The sequence below is a fragment of the Thermobia domestica genome, chromosome 5 (genome assembly GCF_964235325.1).
Source record: "Thermobia domestica chromosome 5, izTheDome1.hap1.1, whole genome shotgun sequence".
Classification (NCBI taxonomy): Eukaryota; Metazoa; Arthropoda; class Insecta; order Zygentoma; family Lepismatidae; genus Thermobia; species Thermobia domestica.
This window is the reverse complement of record NC_137458.1, coordinates 131205821-131223424: the sequence shown is the minus strand read 5'-3', so window position 1 is coordinate 131223424 and position 17604 is coordinate 131205821. Positions and strand designations below refer to the sequence as shown.

Sequence of the window (17604 nt, the reverse complement as noted above, 5' to 3'; positions counted from 1 at the left end):
ACGAAGAGAAAGAGTGGAATTAGGAAGTTTTGCGATTCAGGTCTTTTAATTTTTATAGAGGTAGTTGGTGAGTACTTAAAATCATATGCCCGTAGCCAAACTCTCTCTACAAAAATTGTTGCGTAAGTACCTTAGGATTCTGAAACACGTACTTTTAAGATAGGGCATATACTAGTTCCTAAGTGAAGTCTTGACCCGGCTACGGTAGGTCCCATAGCTTTGGAGCTATGGACCTTTAAAGTTCATTTTTTTTCATGTTTTTGGCAGCCTGTAATTCCCAAAGGAAGCGTTTGTTCACCCAGGTTGGTCTATACTTTTTGTCTCATCTTGGTATCAGGAATCATCTCCGAAACTTTGTCGTTGTTGTTTTGAAAGATCCTGTGTATTTTATGCACAGTTGGTCTATTACTAGGGGCCATGTGCATATATGTTATGTACACTTCAGGTATTATTCAATGGGGCAGTGAACGCTGCTTGTCCCAGAATAAAATATATCTGTGGATCTTTGCGCTTAAAGTATTAAAAGCAGGAGTAGAGGAATGTCTGGAGAATTAAGATTTGGGATCCCAAGTACATACAATAATTGTCTAATTATGATTTCATTATACTTCTACAGGTCAATTATTCCGATAAGAAAGACTATTAGGAAGACCTAGACAAAATGAAGATGGATATCACAAAAATATGAATACAGATCCAGTTGGTTAAGAACAGAAGTCAGTGGAGAGCTTATCATTGAATCTTCTGGTTCCAGAGGCCATAAAGTTAGTTTTTACTACTTTCTATGCGATAATTCTTGACTCGATCCAGTACGACTCTAGTGTTTGTAGTGAACACTAAATCCGAAAATTATGTTTAATTCTACTATTCTTCTCTTCGTGTTCTTATTCTACTAATCAGTTTAAATTATCATGCATTTCCTTTATCTTAAAGGATATAGTTAAGGAACCTTAAACTAAAGATCTCATTTTAGGCCATTTCCAATATAAAGCACGACGCTCGTGCTCTATTCTGGCATGCCGATGACCAGTGTTAGGACTTTTAGTGCTTTACATTTATTATTGATCTTCCCTTAGCAAAATTTAAGTCCGTCAAGAGTAGAGTTTATTCCACTAAGCATTGAAGAGCAATCTAACGTGAAGAAACTGTCATAGTAAAGTAACTAATAATAAGTATTTTTTTTCATACTTGCCAAATATTCATTGCATTTCCCTCTGGTGCGGTACTTTCAGGAAAAGAATTATTTCATTGTAAGAATTCTTGTCTTATCTAATTATGAGGAAAAGAAAAAAAATCAGCCAACATAGAGTACACACATGAACGCAACGTGCATGAATATATATATACATATACATATATATATATATATATATATATATATATATATATATATATATATATATATATATATATATATATATGCATCAATTTCCGTCATTTTGATACATTTTACTGCGTGTAAAACAATGCATTTTGTTTTGAACCCGGTAACTCGTTTCAAGTGAAAGAAGCCTACAAATAGTTCATGAAAATGTGTAATGGTGAAATACGTATATATGTATATATAGGTATATCGATCTAAGTATCTTGAACATTAGGTTTACGTCAGCTAATGTATCATCGAATTTGAAGATATTCTGGGAGTAGTGCTATTTTAAGCATCTGTTAAAGCTATGAACAGGGTTCAAGTCAAATCCCGGACATGTCGGGTTGTGGTGGGTATTATGACCGCAAGTTTTCTCGAGGCTCTCTTTTTCTCTCTCTGGGGGGGAAGAGGGGGCACGGTGGCTCAGTGTTATAGCGCTTACCTGTGGTGCATGAGATACCTGATTCGGTGCCTGCCCAAGTAAGTTTGTGGTGATAACATCGTATTCATGGATTTTCTCGGGGTACTCTCGTTTCCTCCCACATTTTCATTCCCCCATTTCTTCCTTCATCACTTGCCTTAATCACTGTCTTCCTTAGCCTTAGCATAATCATGGGACGTTAAAGTGAGATTTCTTTTTCTCTCTTTCAATCAGATCAAATAAATTAAGTGAAAATAGTTGAAAACAAACTGAACTTAAAGCCTGATGTGAATGAAATGAATGGTTTAATATGACGTGGTAGGTAACTGAGAAAACCTCAGAAACGCAGCGTTGTCCTCTGAAGTTCACATGACCTTGAAGGAAACCAAGAGCTTTTGACATCAAAAGTGACTCCAAAATCGTAATAATATAATATTCATATTTCTACAGAAATAGAGCTATTTGTAATACAGTAGCTATGCGAATTGTTAGTATGGAAGTTTATAGAGCGTATACAAAAAAACACTTCTACGCAATTAGAAACTGAAAAATAGAGAGAAAGTAGCAACCAATGATGGAAAGGGGAAGCCAACAGAAATATAGATATAGTACTTGTTAGAATAAGGTTTGGGGGTAATAATAGATATTCGTACTCATGAACGTAAAACTGGATTAGTGTGAAGGTTATCTAGATGAAGCCTTTTACAACCTTGTTACAAAAGTTACTTTTCAAAAACAAAAACAAAAATGTTTGTTTCTTAACAGCTTCAGAACGAACAAGAAATACGTACAGAAGCATTGGAAGCTCTCGCTTAAGGGGGTGCAATAACCATCTTAAGATCTCGTTGTAGTAATACAACTACTGCGATTGCATCCAATTGTTAAAACATTACTGTTTCCATGATCAGTAGTGACTAGTTGTCCATTTTTTTTTTAAATTTTACTCTCCTAACTTCCTTTACTTTTCTTCTTTCTTGCTTTGCTTTAGCAAAACAGTCAAAGAGCTGTCTATCTGTTCTTTTTCTGCGTTTTTTGAGTAAGAATTTGCTGTTGGCAGTCACTTTTATTTGGTGTAACGCCCTCGCTGAGAGCGTGTGTAATAAAATCGTTTTTTGTCTATACCGTGGGTAATTCGCGTCTGCATATATAGTAAGATATGCATTTATTATCCAAATAGATAAAAGAAATCTCATAGAATCTTCCGCAAGCGTCGTTTTGTTTGCCAGTGAGTCATTTTATTCTTGGACCACACTTCACTCATTAGAAGTTTGGTAGTGCCATACAGAGAGAAAAAAAAAGATTAGGGTAATAGGACATTGCAATTGTGGTTAACCTTGCGGAAACAAAAACGTACGAGCATCAATTTCTCTTAGCAGCGGGAGTTAGTAACTGACGAAACAGCTCAGAAATTCAGCGTGTATAGAGATACTTACTTCTCTGTACATAACAAAACCTCTTACTCCCTTCCGAAACTTTCTGTAGGAAATATATTTGGCAAGGAAATGGCGTATGATTTCTTTTTTCCTTTGAGGGAAAGAAAAAAGATAAATGAATATTATTATTATTCCTGCCTTTATTATTAATGTATATATGCATACTGTTACCTAATTGTGCATGAACAAACTGGTAGTTATAATGAGGCATTATAGTTCTTCCTGTCAGTAATGGCGTCGCAATAATAATAACAATGATCATTTTGACAGAAGTAGGTTGTTTGACAAATATCGTGACGTGATTGCGCTTTAGTTAGCAAATTAATCGCATTAAAATGATTTGTAGTTCGCGCTTGAATCGGATTCTGGTTCTTTCCTTTCTTTTTTTAACTATCGAACAGTGTTGCAATCTGTATATTATGTACGTCATGGCACACTATCACTATATTGTAGATTTTGATAGTACCGGTACTGTGGTTTATGGGTTTCTTTTGAGAGGGTGCTGAAAATAAATAAATAAATAAATAAATAAATAAATAAATAAATAAATAAATAATAATAATAATAATAATAATAATAATAATAATAATAATAATAATAATAATAATAACAGCTTAATAAACGCATTATTTAGGTCCTAAAACGTGAAACTGTTGTAAAATTCACATTGCAACACACTTCAGGGTTTAGGCACAAAAACTTGTGACCGATATCTCGCAGCCAGAACTTCGTGAACCAAAAACTCTCTCCTGTCCAAAACCTCTCGAGCTAATATTTTTACCTAGCCAAAAATCTCGAGGGACGAAACCTCGCCTAAGACAAAACCCAGTATAATTAATTTCTTCAGTCTACAATATTCAATATATAGTAACAGGTATATACAAGTATATTCAATAATAACATATCATTGTATTTTAAATAATGGTAGAATGTAATTTCACTTATACGCTCCGAAATAATTATCATAAATAAAGGGACCATTGAAAGAATATGTAAGTGACTTTATTTGTTTTACAAGGAGAGAAAGGAAATAAATCTTTACTGGCATGGTTACTTCCTGGCATGGATAAATTTCTCTTAAGAAACAAAATTGTTTCCAATTAGCAAATGATTCTTAGAAGGGTAGAATTTCTTCTAATTTGATTTTATCTTACGATTACATGAATTTATTTATTTTTGAAGATTTTTAACACTTCCATAGGAGATTACGATATATTTGGCTATCATAATTATAAATCTTGATTTAATTATTTTATTTATCTTTTTGAATAGAACGAAAGCTACTGATCAATCAATTTGATGGAGAGTTGAAAATGCAACGATAAAGGTTTTTAAAGTTAATTTATTGATTGAAAAATCATGATTTGATTTGTAGTTAATATATATTCTTACTACGAAACTAAACCTCTCCATATCTCTCTTTCATAAAATCCGCAATGAAGTTTTAAGTCAACTCTCAAAACACAATAGATATCGTGGGTAAATACTCAACTTTTCTTGGTCTCGGTGATAGACTGGAAATATCTTAATGCAAACTAAAGTTGAAGTTGGTTGCAGTGGATTGATGTGTAGACCACTTTTTGTAAGCAATTGTAACAACAGGTCGCAACAGAAGTTCCTGCTGCGACAGAAGTGAGACAGCAAATGTTGCCGATGTAACATATATTTAAAAAAATCACTAAAGCGCATCAAAATGTAAGTGTATATTATCTAGAGAATATTCAGAGCAGTGATGGGTGAGACACGGAGACAGTCAGACCAAACTACCCAAACAGACCGGTGACCCAAAATGGTATGGACAGATCGATGAACATAGTGACCCAGACAGACCTGGTGATCCCCTGAGACGATAGAATGTCGTTATACCTCGTCAGGAGTATGTGGTGAGGCTGTTAATATAATTTTAACCAACACGATTCGCTCCTTTCTCTCTTTCTCGCTTATTGTATGCGTCCTTTTGTATCAAGGCATTGCACTGAAAGATAACTACAAGGTTTAACAGAGTATATACGCATCATAATCACAGAAAAGATAAGCTACATATTTTTCTTATGAGAGATAGTCAAAGTTTAAAAGAAACGAACTTATAAAACTTCTCGTTTAATACATACGAGATGTTTCTGATCCCAAACAATGTTTTTATTTGTTTTTTGTTTTTATTTTTATTTTTATTTTTTATTATTATTTTTGTATAGCTCATGTTCAAAAATCACTGTATTATTTTTCCTCTATGGGAAGACGAATAAACATGAACTTATAGGGCACTTGAAATATTCATGGCGAGCATGGAATATTTAAGACATTGTGTTTTTAAGAAATATCACACTGGAAACCAAACAAATGAATGTTTGAGCTCGATTAGTAGGTATCATTAATCCAGCATGTAATTGCGAAATAATGATGTAGATCTGGTTGCTTCCGAGTCAGTCTGGGTCTCCGGGTCTGTCTGGGTCACTGGATCTGAGAAATTACATTAAGACCCGAGTGACCAGGACAAAAGTTGTTACTAGTCCAAATTAGGATTTCTGAGAATTCAAGAAATTAACTTTCATTCTCCTTGTCCGAATTGTTTCTTCTGGAACGGACAATCAACCGTTTTTCCTCTTTCATTCCCGTCCAGTAATCTACAGGGTGGGCACAAAATCCCGTCACACACCGTTGAAGTCTCCTTTAGCCTATAAATAAATATTCAAACTATGCAAACTTTAATTGTAATGATAGATACACTATTAATTGAGTTTTATGTTTAATGGACACATTAATGTCTAAATGTCTAATACATTAGTATTGGCTCCATTTTACTCCGAACATAAAATAGTACGTAGGCAGGTTTTGTGGAACATTCTTCTCAACATGACTGGTGTAACTCTTCTGAAAGCAAGTCTTACAGCTTCTTTCAATCCATATATTATAGCATAACGCTGTGCTGCAACAATATTCTTGATTAATCCCCAGAGTGAATTATCACAAATTATTAAGTCCGGACTTCGAGGTGGCCAGTTAAGTGGAGCGGCCAATGAAGGCAATCCGTGGCCAATCCAGTGTCCTGGAGTCATGTCATTGAGACAGTCTCAAACTGAAGTGGCAAAATGAGAAGGTACTCTATCTTGCTAAAATCAGCATGTCCCCTCAGGTTTCCAAAAGGGGAATAAACCAGTTTCTTACCATATTAATTTATCGATGTTGGTTAATAGGTCTATCAAAAAATTTGGACTGTAAATTTGTTTGCTGTTCTCGCCAGCCCATATCATGACATGCGGAGCGTTATCCTCAATCTCCTCTTCACAATAAATGGTTTCCTTGGACCAGAAGACGTTTCTTGCTCGTTAGCTTCGGGATATGGCCTGTTCATCACCGAAAATATCTTTCCATATTTCAGGATAGTGTCAAACACCTGCAGAATTGCGGCACATGTCTCCTTCCTTGGTTTAGATCATTATCAGATAATTCTTGAACAAATTTTGGTTAATACGGGTATAATTTTAAATCATGTTCCATATGTTTGCACAGAGTTGATTGGGGTATACTACGTTCTGCCGTCAGTTTGCAAGTTGACTTCACTGCTGATCTTTTCACTGACGCCGCGACTTCTCTGCATTGCTTCTCTCTTGTCGGTGGTCTACCACGTCTTGATTTATCCTTAACACTGCCGGTAGAAAATACTTTCTGTTTCCAAAGCAAAAGTGTTCTCTTTGGAGGGGACTCTCGTCCGAATCGTAGCTGGAAATCAATACACCCCTATGCCAACGTTTTCCCTGTTCTGAGCCTCTCATGAACTCAAGCTCTTGATATACCTTTTTCAATGCTATAATTACTTGTATTAGTCATTGTTTATACTTGAAATAAGAAAGAAATACATTCTAAATCCCTCACATATATATTTACAGTTATATAATTGCTGTTTACATAGTTTGATTATTTTATATTGTATAGAACAAAGTTGAGGAAAAGGTGAAATAATATGAGACTTGAATAGTATAGTTGATTTTAATATAGTAACATCATGAAGTCAATCTCTGGAACTCAAATGGGTCCTCTTTTGCCTGGGGCCTCCCCGTATTGTGGGCCCGTTAGTTACGTCATTGATTCCAGATTCACACTGTGATTGGCCACGCTAACAGGTTTCATTTTTTTGCTTCTTAAAGTAAAACGAAAATTTTCCTTTTTAAAAAAAACGAAAAAAAAAAAAAACGAATGAAGTCTACCTTGCAATTATGACTGATCTCAAACTTCTGTAGATATATTCTCATACGTAGTAGACAATTTTTTTATAGTTGAGTTTGCACCTCTCTTAAGTCTAAAAATAACTTTTAAAAAAGAATAAGATTCTGCGTTAAAACAACTATGATGCATAATCATATCCCATAACAACTTTTTTCTTTTTTTAATGATACTGACATCTCAACACTAAACCCCGATTATATCAGAAGATAAGAAAATGTGAAGCCGATTATAATAATTGACAAGTGGTTACTATAATAAAACTGGTAATTTGCAGTGTGTATTAAAACAACTATATTGACACACTGGAAATTACCTAATTATATCTTTTATGCTTTCAAAGGATAAAATTCTAGTTTTAAATTTTCCCCTCCTCGTCCTTTCTCTGTTTCCTCTCCCTTCTCTTTTGTAGAAGGCATTAATCAATCATTGTCTACAATAATAGTATACACAAGAGGGAATTTTGTCCTCGTAGTAGGGGATTTTTTTTTTTAAAGTACAACATAACTTGTTTAAGATATATTTACATACAAGGACATACAGAAAAGTATTAGGAATGTAGGAAGACCTGAGTATTGTATAGTTTTTCTTTTTTAAAACTCGCAGAACTACACGACACACACACACACACATACATATATATATATATATATATATATATATATATATATATATATATATATATATATATATATATATATATATATATATATATATATCAGGAGATTTGAGATTTTTATCTCAATGGGAATTTTGTGTTCAATTAGCACTCACTTGAAGCCTTGGATGGTGAATAACTGTCAGCGTATCATTATCACATCACACACAAAATGATAAATTGTATCTCCAAGCATGCATATTAAATGAGTTTGTCAATACGTTAGTATATGTATATTTTTAAAAAAATGAACTATTAATCTTGCATAGTTCAGAGGAGCCTTGTCAGTTTCACGTAGTATATTTCATTACAGAGATTTATTCCTTTAAATAAAGACCTCAATTGAGCAGCTTTGTTAGTTTTTAAGTTTTTTTTTTTTTTTTTTTTTTTTTGCATATTTCTCCAGGACACTTGCTTTCAGATTACTTCTCATAGCATTTCTCTAGTGGCATATCTCTTTCTTTTGAGTTATATATATATATATATACTTTTTTATTTTTTATATACAAGTATAACTGCAGTAAAATATTCAGGGCCGGATTTAAGAGAGAATTATATTTCACCCGGATTCTACAGGTAATAACACACTAATATCACAAGCATCGGAATTACAACAGATTATGGGAGAGGATGGGGAATATTTACCTCTTGTTCCAAGTTACGGGTTGATCTTTGAGGTAGTTCAGGATAACTAATCTTCGAAGTGATTGAGAATATCACGTACAAGCTGTCCTCTGGGCTCAGCATAGGCATCCATAGAATTTTTCCTCAGGAAAAGGAAAATTAACCCGTTAGTTTAAAATCCCGAGATACGCGTATTTCTCGTTTTCAATTTTTACGAAAACTTAAAATGTCGAGAATATTCGATCATCTTGAAATATTCTGTAAATGTTATTTAAGACACGGATTTGCACGCTTTGTTGTAAACTTCAAATTTTATCTGTCTCTTAGAACACTTTCACACACAGCAAAAAATGAGGTGTTGAAACAACACAAAATGAGTACCACTTTAGCGTGTTACTTGTGTGTCAATTCAACACCAAGACATCGCCTTCAGAGCATATCAAAAATACCTCGTTACTGGCTGTGAGTATTTGCATCGTTTTTTATTGTTTGGTATAAGTAAAGCTTTGCGAAATATATTTCGCATTTATGGTAAGTGACTAATAACATTCTGTTTTCTGTAATGGGTCAGAATAATATTGTTGTAAACCTGTGAATCATCTGACAACAGTTACACAGATAGCAGTGCTTCCATTTATTTTCTTTATTTGTTATTCTTGTGTCTTAGCACGTATGAACAGAAGATGGCAGAACTGTTGATTATGTAACTGTTGTCAGACGATTCACAGGTTTACAACAATATTATTGTGATCGATAACAGGAAACATAGAACATTATTCGTTACTTGGCACAAGTGTCAAATATATTTCGCAAAGCTTTGCTCATATTAAACGATAAATATCATTGCAAATTATCAGGTAGTAACGAATTATTTCTGATATGCTCAGAAGGCGATGTGCTTGATGCCGACTTAACACACAAGTAACGTACTAAAGTGGCAGTCATTTTGTGTTGTTTCAACACCTCATTTTTTACAGTGCAATGACCTATCTCTTACTAAGTTTAAACATTAAGGGCGGAAAGTAGATTTTAACAGGGCATCGGAAGCTGTGTTCCCTGGTATATTTTTCTTGATTGATTGGAAGAATTTTCATTTTTTGTGAAACATAGTGATAGAAAATCTGAAGTAGACCTAGAGTACTGTGTTGTTTAATATAAATTTAATAATGATATTTGAGTATAATTAAAACTTTTAAAAACTCATTTTAAATATAAAGGCAATAGCAACATCCTTTAGAAAACAAGGTATTTCATCAGATGTACAAATCATTGTAAACAACTTCTGGTGAAAGGGAAAGTGTTCTGCCACAATCATATAAAAGGACTCACTTTTAACAACAAGTTAGGATTTGAAGATTCGAGTTGATTCGACTACCAAGATCTTGAATAGGTTCTTCGAGGTTTTTCAAGAATGGCAGCACACTCTCCTGGCCAGTAAGTTGTCCTTTATCTCCTAACTGCTTATTGTTACGATGACATTAGCTATGCCAGATTGTTGGTAGGTTTTCCAGCAACAGGCTTCTCTGACCATTAATACTACTGAGCATTCAAATCTATCATTTATGTAATTATCATGTTGACTAGTACATTTGTTTTTGAGAATGTAAATCTCAGTTGGCTCCAGTGATGAAAATTTTCCGGAAAATTTTGAAACGGAAAATTTTCCGGAAAATTTTCCAGAAAATTTTCCGGGAAAATTTTCCGATTCATAAAAACATACTTTACTTATTCCTACATCGTTGTTTAGCCGTGGTGTGAAGAGGAAAATTTTCTTCTATATTTTTCTGGAAAATTTTCCGTTCTTAACAAATATCAGTGATCAAGTAACAATTCCTCAGTATTCATAAAATCAATCAACTTCATGTATAGAAATGTTAAAAAGTGAAAGATCGTTTAAAGAATCTGAAAATTTTCATGGCTCAGACAATTTTCAGTACTATGTAGGAACAAGTGAAACAATTTTTCATGAATCGAAAAATTGACTATCCTATACAGTGATGAAAATTTTCCGGAAAATTTTCAAACGGAAAATTTTCCGATTCATAAAAACATACTCCACTTATTCCTACATCGTTGTTTAGCCGTGATGTGAGGTGGAAAATTTTCTTCTATATTTTTCTGGAAAATTTTCCGTTCTTAACAAATATCAGTGATCAAGTAACAATTCCTCAGTATTCATAAAATTGATTGAATTCATGTATAGAAATGTTAAAAAGTGAAAGATCGTTTAAAGAATCTGAAAATTTTCATGGCTCAGACAATTTTCAGTACTATGTAAGAACAAGTGAAATAATTTTTCATGAATCGAAATATTTTCTGTCTTGTATGGAAAAATTAAAGAACTCTTCATGAGTCGGAAAATTTTCATAATTTTGAAGCAAAAATTAAATCAACTTTTTGCGAATTGGAAAATTTTATTTCTCTGTACAAACAAGTGAAAGGAATTTTCATTAGTCGGAAAATTTTCATCACGATGTAGAAACAAGTGAAAAAAAAAAAACTTTTCATAATCCGGAGAATTTTGGATATTATGTATAGTGATATTTGGTGGAAAATTTTCCACTATATGTAACTGCACATTCAGCTATAAAATTCAACTCCTGTAGAGGAAAGTTAGACAGCAACAAATTATAGTTTTCCAGTTAGCTTTCGGAAACCAGAAAATTTTCTATTTTAAGTTGGAAAGTAAAAATATACAGTGTTTCTCTCTCTCTCTCTCTCTCTCTCTCTGTGTGTGTGTGTGTGTGTGAGAGAGAGAGAGAAGTTGAATTGAGTTGATTTTGAGTTTAACGTCCTTCTCAGCAGCGAGACCATATAAGACGGGACCAACTAATTAACATGGAATCCGAACTACATGAGCTCCCGCTGGGAATCAAAGAAAGGTCTTGCATGCCAAAGGCGCGTATGCTAACCGCTTAGCAGCGAAGGAGCTCGCAGATGAAGAGAGAGAGAGAAGCACTGTGTAAAATTTTACTTCTCAACTTGAAATATTAGAAAATTTTCCCGTTCCCGAAAGCTAATTGGAAAATTATAATTTGTTGCTGACTAACTTTCTTCTACAGTAATTCAATTTTGTAACTCTATGTGCAGTTAAATATAGTGGAAAATTTTCCACCTAACATCACTATACACAATATCCATAATTCTCCGGATTATGAAGTTTTTTTTTTCACACTTGTTTCTACATCGTGATGAAAATTTTCCGATTCATAAAAATTCCTTTCACTTGTTTCTACAGAGCAAAAAAAACTTTCCGATTCACAAAAAGCTGTTTTACTTTTTGCTTCAAATGATGAAAATTTTCCGACATAAAAACCGAAGTTATTCAATTTTTCCATATGAGAGAAAATATTTCGATTCATGAAAAACTGTTTCATTTGTTCTTACATAGTACTGAAAATTGTCTGAGCCATGAAAATTTTCAGATTCTTTAAACGATCTTCCACTTTTTAAAATTTCTATACATGAATTCAAACAATTTTATGATTGCTGCGGAATTGTTACTTCATTACTGATATTTTGTTAGAACGGAAAATTTTCCGGAAAAATATAGCGGAAAATTTTCCGGAAAATTTTCCAAAATGGAAAATTTTCCGCGGAAAATTTTCCGCCTCACATCACTAGTTGGCTCTCATTCATTATTGTGTTTGTTTAAAGATATCTGCTAATGCTAATGGCACATATATAGCTAATTAAGTATTCTCCATAACCGTGCCTGTTAATAGCAAAGAAGCAGAATGTGACATTGTATATTATCTGTCTAATAAATTTGTTAACAGATCATTACATTACTTTCATTTTCATACAATAACAATTTTATTTAAAAAGAGACGAAACAGTACAGTGGATTAGAATGTGTGAGTACCGTCAGCGGCAATGAAAAAAAATAGAAGCATTATAAATGACTTGAAATATATTTTACTTATTGTTTGTATTTTCCTACAGAAGTTTTCGGTGGTAATTTACTGTGAAATGCTCACTTCAGGAATTACTTTCTAGTCTGCATATTCACATTTTGACAAAACGAATATATTCGAAAATAATAAGCGATTTTTTGAGTGCTATATTGGCATTGATGCACATAACCTTGAAAATTATAATAGGTACATAACATCCATTGATAACGACCATGGAGGACACGGTGGCTTAGTGGTAGAGCGCTTGCCTCTGGTGCATGGGGTCCTTGGTTCGACCCCCGGCCAAGTAAGTTTGTGGTGGAAGCATTGTGTGTTTGGGTTTTCTCGAGTACTATCGTTTCTTCCCACTTTCTCATTCCACTAATTCTTCCATCATCATTCACTTGCCCTTATCATCATCTCCTTTAGCCTAATAGGCATAATTGTGGGACGTTAAACTGAAAAGATAAAGACCATTAAAATTTTATCAATAAAAGAATTTTTTAAAATTTTTTACCGGCATGTGGAAAATAAATGTTAAGGTGTTAAAATTAATCAGATTATTTACTTGTAAGTATAATTATATTGAATTCTTATTAAATTGTCTAATATTTTCTTAAAGAGATTTAAGAAATTAATAAATTTTGATAAATTGCAAACTTAATATTCCTTTTCAATTTTTCTGATTTTCTTTCTTAGTTTTTGTTTTACGCTCTTATTCAATCAAGGTTGTGCAGTACAGAAAATACTTTTAACGTGGGCCACTTTTAAGAGTGATCGAGGTTTGAATCCAATGCAGTTAGCGAGTTTGAAGACCTTCATGCAATGTTAATGCTAATGGGATAAACCTCTTTTCACACTACATTGTCTCGCTGAATTTAAAGTTGCCTATGAGTCAAGATTTTAGGCTATCTCGTCTCGAAAAGATATTGCGAAAGTGATGTGTTGTCTCGGAAAGTATATCTGGTAATGCTAACTTTCGTATTTAGAAATATTTTTAAAATACGACTTGCCTTTTTCAAAATTTATATCGTTGCTAATTTCACTAACGTCTTTCTAAATACGGAAGTTAGCATCACTCGTTAGTCGAACTCTTAATACGAGACTGAAAACGACTCGACATAAGGTCTTTGATTTTGATAGTCCACTCTTTCGACCTCTGTATTGTAAATACTTAGGAGTTATGTTGCAATCAAGAATGATTCCCAATGGAGCAGCAATATTTATACTTATCATGAAAATACGGAGAACTTAACCCTACATTTGACTATTTAAATTAGTTCATGTATGTAATGCAAACTCAAAATTGTATGTAGAGTTGATTGTAAGATTCTTTCAGTCTCTGATGAATCGTTTCTGAATCATCTTCTTGTTCACCTCAACTATAGGTTGGTGGGCAACATGGAAATTTTAAAACTTTTCTCTCGCTTGGGAGAGCTGTTTTATACTTTGATAAGGCCTCTTCTTCGTAACTGCATCTAGATATTCTATCCTTGGTCTTTCTCTTCCTGGTTTTCCTTCTGTCTTTCCCTCTATCAGCACAGTGATTCAATCGGAGTGTCGAATAAGATGGCCAAGCATGCTGTTTCTTCTTTTTCCTAATGTTTAATAAAAATGGTAATTTAACATTCTTGAGTATTGGTAGTTAGTATTTTACTAAAGTTAATTTAAAAATAATGGTTTTTATCTCTTTTCTGAGAAAGTAAGTAAAAGAACCAGGAATTATACTGGAGCAAGCAATTTTATTAATATTGAGAGAGAGTATATGAAAATGTAAAAACACAATAAATTACATTGAAATAAAGAGAATTTTGTAAACACAAAATATTATACACGAGAGACCATACTTGGCTTAGATTTTTTTTAACTAAGATTTTACAAAGAGAGAAAAGGTCTTACATGAATGTTAGGTGGAATCCTCTCACCCACATGGCTGAATGACTTTTTTTTGTCTTTGGCTGCTTTCGTCCCCTTTAGTTAGCCTCGATTCTCCTTATATCCCCCACTTTATCATGGTTTTCACAATTAAGAGGCCTTGTTCTTTTGTTTATCTTGTCCCTTAGGCCAAGTTATTTGAACAAAACATTTTAATAGTTCATCTTTTTAAAATTCATTTAACCACAGATTATCTTATCCATTTGTCTTTTTTTCCCAACACATTCCCCCACTGAAATAGTACAGGATTTGAATAACACCGTTTAGTGTGTGTCTGTCTTATCCATACTTTTTTTATTTTTTTTTAAATCTGTCCTATTAATAAAAATGGTAATTCAACATTCTTGAGTATCGGTAGTCAGTATTCTACTAAAGTCAATTTAAAAATAATGGTTCTTATCTCTTCTCTGAGGAAGTAAGTAAAAGAACCAGGAATTATACTTGAGCAAGCAACTTTATTAACACTGAGAGAGTGTATATGAAAATGCAAAAACACAATAAAATTACATTGAAATAAAGTAAATTTAGTAACTACAAAATATTATACACGAGAGACCTTACTTGGCTCAGATTCTTCTCTAACTAAGATTTTACAAAGAGAAAAAGGTCTTACATGAATGTTAGGTGTCCTCTCACCCACATGACTGAGTCTTTGGCTGCTTCCGTCCCCTTTAGCCAGCCTGGATTCTCCTTATATCCCCCACTTTATCATGGTTTTCACAATTAAGAGGCCTTGTTCTTTTGTTTATCTTGTCCCTTAGGCCAAGTTATTTGAACAAAACATTTTAATAGTTCATCTTCTTAAAATTCATTTAACCACAGATTATCTTATCCATTTTTTAAGCAATTTTATTAATATTGAGAGAGAGTATATGAAAATGTAAAAACACAATAAAATTACATTGAAATAAAGAGAATTTTGTAAACACAAAATATTATACACGAGAGACCATACTTGGCTTAGATTTTTTTTAACTAAGATTTTACAAAGAGAGAAAAGGTCTTACATGAATCAGTGGTGCCCACCCTCTTTATGTCTATGACGCACCCCCCAATTGTCTATCCGTAGGTGTTCTTCCATGAAAAAAATCTTCTTTTCGATTAATTTTACCCCCCCTCATCAAACATATTTATATAGATTTTAAACCCCCCCAATATTTCAATGACGCAGTTTGCGTCATAGCCCCCCCCTTGTGGGCACCCCTGCATGAATGTTAGGTGGAATCCTCTCACTCACATGGCTGAATGACTTTTTTTTTTCTTTGGCTGCTTTCGTCCCCTTTAGTTAGCCTCGATTCTCCTTATATCCCCCACTTTATCATGGTTTTCACAATTAAGAGGCCTTGTTCTTTTGTTTATCTTGTCCCTTAGGCCAAGTTATTTGAACAAAACATTTTAATAGTTCATCTTTTTAAAATTCATTTAACCACAGATTATCTTATCCATTTTTTTTCTTTAAATCTGTTTCCCAACACACTAATATCTTCATGATCTGTCGGAAGCTTCTGAAACTAGAAACCTATTTTCTACGGCTGCTAACTAAATATCAAGATATTTATTAATTTTAAAACAGAATATCAGCAGATCAGTAGATGAGCTAAAATTTAGAAGATCTACTGGAAAGATCAGTAGAGTTTGCAAGAATGGTGTTTACTACTCCCTTATATGGAAAAGCTGTAATTAGCATTCTAATTAAATACGACACTTGAAAACGTTTTTAATGTAAACCATAAAAACATGATATAAAACCCAAAACCCGGTTTGAATCAAATAAACTATGGTTCTTAGTTTTTATTATAAGAACCTTTTTTTTTTTAACAAGAGTGTTATCACATACACTATTAACAGCTTTATATGGAATTATCTTGTCTGCAATATCTCTCATTTTACCTAAATTAACAAAATTAAAAGTGTTAAGCGAACCTTGCTATTAATATGATATGTATCTCTGTATGTTGATCTTATATACTTACCACATTTTGAAATTGGATTTTCCCTGTAACTTCAATTATTAATTTACAGAAGAATACAACAGACTATTGCCCAATTACAGTATTCTAGGTTACAGCAATTATATTCATGATGTTATATAATTAATATAACAAAGTAACGCAATAGTAAAGACTATTCAGGTAGGCTATTGTAATATAAGATATACACAAGATACTGAGTATAACGTAACTAAACACAATTTATCAAGTTGTATTTCTAATTCATTTTCAATATCTTTAAGGATAGGGTTTGTCTATTATCGATCGAAAGGAATGAACTCTGTTGTAAGAGATACACATCCATCATGTAGGAAACTTCTTTAAGATATTTGTTTTAGCTTTATTGCAAAAGAACAGAACGTTATTTCGACCTTGCGTGTTGGATAAGGCACCCTAAAATTGAGCTTTTCTAACAAATCAATTGTATTGTGTAGTATTTTATATAAAAATACAATATCATGAGTAAATCTTCTCCTTTCCAAGGATGGTAAATAAAAATTAGCTTTTAGTGGGAACCTGAATCATATTTGAGATAGTTCTGAAGCTGATTGAAAGTGTGAAATCTTAAAAATTTGAATTGTATGTTTTCAATTTTGATTATATTGCAATAACTTGTGTGGGTAGAGACAATGACAGTTCGGGATTCTAGCCCTTTGCCTATTTAGTTTACAAAAATACAAAATAGTATTTGTGTCTACAAAGTTAATGTATCTTCTTTATGACCAGCAGTGAAAGAAGGATTGTTTTATGCGGGAATCCCTTCGCTCATGACAGCCACCTGGGTATTTTGTAGCGACTTCAGGATATGGTTTTTAGGTAAACTCCTCGGCTCATGGCAGCCTCGCGAGGTATGGTTTGTGTAGAGGAATCCCCTTTGTTTCAAGGCAGCCTCACGGGGATTTTAAGAAAGTTAGAGCCCCTATGTCCAATGCAACCTCCAGAGCTGTTAAAGGGTAGCGATCAATGGTCTTCTTTGGTTCCACTTTTATAGGCCCTCTTCAGGTGGCTCGTTCTCTTTCGGTTCCCATCGTGTTGTTCTTCATGTCTTCCTGGTTTCGT

General features: G+C 33.3%; 1 protein-coding gene across 1 annotated transcript in view; it reads right to left on the bottom strand.

Moving 5' to 3' along the window:
- RpL9 (ribosomal protein L9) overlaps positions 1-13650 on the bottom strand; it is a 375798-nt gene extending 362148 nt beyond the window's left edge. Inside the window, exon 1 of the mRNA XM_081759117.1 lies at positions 13645-13650. The gene's annotated coding sequence lies outside the window, so the exon portion shown is untranslated. The remainder of the gene's footprint in view (positions 1-13644) is intronic.
- Between the last annotated feature and the right edge of the window lie 3954 nt (positions 13651-17604).